Source organism: Pteropus alecto, unplaced genomic scaffold (assembly GCF_000325575.1).
Source record: "Pteropus alecto unplaced genomic scaffold, ASM32557v1 scaffold359, whole genome shotgun sequence".
Taxonomy (NCBI): Eukaryota; Metazoa; Chordata; class Mammalia; order Chiroptera; family Pteropodidae; genus Pteropus; species Pteropus alecto.
In genome coordinates, this window is record NW_006443119.1 from 218,421 (window position 1) to 221,675 (window position 3,255).

Consider the following 3,255-nt stretch of genomic DNA (forward strand, 5'->3'; position numbering starts at 1 on the left):
GCAGTGTACGGGTTGGAAAGAAAAATGGTAGTTGCAGAGTCTCCTGAGTAGATCCAGGTAAAGGATTGTGGTCCTTGTTCCTGTGTCACTCTGACTCTCACATATTCCCGGTTGCTTTTTCTGATGGAGGCCTTGGTTTACAGAAGAAAGGAGGAAAGGAAAAAGGAAGCAGTCTTATAGACTCTCCCGCGTCTGATCTCTCTCCTAAAACAGAATGTACTGCTCTAGAAGAACTTCGTAAATGCCAACTTTGATCCTATTACTCCTCAAGGCCCCAAATCCTCTTTGATTTCTGGTACGGAAAGTTCTTCCCAACCCATCCCATTGCTCTTTTTCTCCATTTCTGTATCCCAGCGTGCCTAACACAGAGCCTTCGACTTATTGGGTGTTTAGTAAATGTGGTTGCTCTCAAATCAATCCTTAAATGGAATGCATTTAAGGGAAAGGATAATTAAATTGATTTGTATTTTTGTGTGATCCTCAACTGGTTATCTCTATGGGTAAAAGTCCACCCAATGGAGTGTTATTCAGCCACTAAAAATAATTTATATTTACATTCTTAAAAAAAACTTCTATAGCATTTTAGGTTTAAAAACCAGATTATAGAATGACATATGCAGTATGATCCCATTTTTATAGGCAATAATAATAACAAATGATTGTAATGTGTTGAATATGATCTAGAAATATAATTACCAAGATGTTAACAGGATTATCTTTTAGTAGTGAGATAATGGGTGTTTTCTTTCTCTACAGCTTATCTGTATTTTCCAAGTTTATACAAGTTTAATACAAGTGCAAGCTTTTTACAAAGTTTTTAAAATTATTTAAATAGATTATTAGTTTCACCATTGCCTACTGAAAATTACTGAAATTTTCTGACCTGGAAGTGCACATTTCCTGAGACCTGGTCTATTCATCTTCCCAGCTTTATCTCTTTCCACACTTCGATACATCGTGTTTCCAGCCAAACTGAGCTGCTCATCTCCACCTCACGCCTCTGATCCTCTGTTCACAGAATCTGGAATGTCCTAACCACCATTTATTTCCTTGACATAGAAAGATGGTTGTGATATGTTGTTGATTATCAAAAGCAGATTGCATACATACATATATATGCACGTACATGTATATATTCACACATGTATAAAAATGTGCATATACACACACACAAATACATATCCTATTAAGAATACTTCCTTTGAAAGAATAAGATTACAGACTGGGTAAACTCTTACTTTCATCTTTAAATTATTTTGTACAATTGTCATAAAAAGAACTCAGTAAACACCACTTGAGAGAGAGACAGACAGAGAGAGACACAGAGAGAGACAGAGAGAGAGACTTGCATTGAAAATTTTGCTGTTCTTCAAGCTCTCTTCCTTGAAGCCATTCCCAAAAGCTGCAAGAAATTTCTATCACCCCTGAACACCACAGGAATTTGAACTTCTCTCGTGGCACTGAATCTCATCCTGTCTCTTTCCTTCCCCTGCCCTACCCTCCTCTTCACTTCCCTCCCTTTCTTCCCCTCCCCTCTCTCCTGGACTAAGATCTTGGGGGGCAAAGGGACAGATCTTACGTACTTCTCTTTCCCCAACACTGCTCAGCACATCGGAGTAGGTTGTTGAATAAATGAATGTAAGATACTCAATATGAAAAGTATTCAAAATAACATGAAATCTGTACTTTGTCAGGTTAATCTCACCACATGAATAATGAACTTTAATCTCGGAAAGCATTCCAGTTTGGATATCCACCTGAAAGTAGTAGACATTGCAGTTCCTTCTCTTAGAACACAGGAAAATCACGCTTCTCTGCCCCATTGAAGTTAAGCATGGCCATGTGACTACTTTGACCAGTGAAATATAAGTGGAAAAAACATGTGTCATTGCAGGTGGAAGCATGTAAAAGCCTGTGCACAGTTCTCTATGCTCTCTATATCCTGCTAATGCTGAGACGGCACCATTATCGGATGGAAGCATTTCCTTCAGCATGGGTCCTGAGTATCCGAGATGAGCAGAGCTAGACATATGAAATAAGTGAGAATAAGGCACTGAGAGAGATCAAGGTATTGTTTGTTACTGCAGCATAACTTAGCTTAACTTGACAAATACAGAAGGAATATTAGAGGGGAGAGAGATTTAAACCCCTTTAAAGTCCCTTTCGACCCCCAGACAATGAATTCAGAATCTGCTCTAGGCAAGACTATGATTCTATATGTTATTTTGACAACTCATTATAATCACAGAGATTCTCAAAATTCTCCTTCAATGGAAAGCATTGCTTTCTCCTTGAGCACAGAGAAAACAATGCATTTAGCAGGATGAGGTGAGGTCATGGCATGAGGCTGACCACTTTGGGATCCAGCAACTGGTAGCACAGTTGCTCAGGAGTTATACATAATGGGGACAACGGCCCTGGAAGGGAGGATGGACGAGAGTCTGAAACCCTATCTGTCAGAAAGAGCGTTGTGCTCTTGGCGGGACCTTTCCACCTGTAGGTGCTGGTAAAACGTTTTGGACAAGCCAACACACACACACACACACACACACACACACACACACACACACTCACTCACTCACTCACTCAACCACGTATACTCACTTAGTATGGATTTTAAAACTGGCAAAGGAAGGCAGGCTAAAGGGCTGGCAGGTCTGAGCTTGCCTCAGAATATGGAAAACTGGAAATTATGTTCCTGGAAAAGCTCACATATGATGCTTAAAATCCAAAATAACTTGAGTTCTTAAATCAAAATCTTTTTCTTTTTCTTTTTGGTTTCTCATCTCCAGCCTTTGCCCGCAGGTAAATGATCATCAAATCCAAAAAATCTTCAAAAGTCAAAGGACTGATGAAAAGTAGAAGCTGCTTCCAGCATCAGTGGGTGGGGCTCTCTCCATTCAGACTCTGCCTTCAACTGCTGAAAATAACCTCTTGGAAAACGTATCGCTCGTGAAAATGAAGAGAGGGCGTTTCCCTCTGTGGAATATTTCCTGCCTGGAAAATCCACCACCCCTCATCCCAAGCCAGAGAGATGGCCCCACAAAAAATGTGGATCTAATTGCTTAATCCTGGTTGAGTGAATATATCTGTTTTCCCACAATAAAATAGTAATAAAAATAACCTGGAATAGCATAACCTAAACACCCAGGTTTCAGTAGCCTATAACTAAAAATCAGAAAGTAGAAATCTCAAAATTCTGTCGTCCCATCAGCTCATTAAATAGAGGAGGCTCTCGTAGAGTCTACTCTCAAG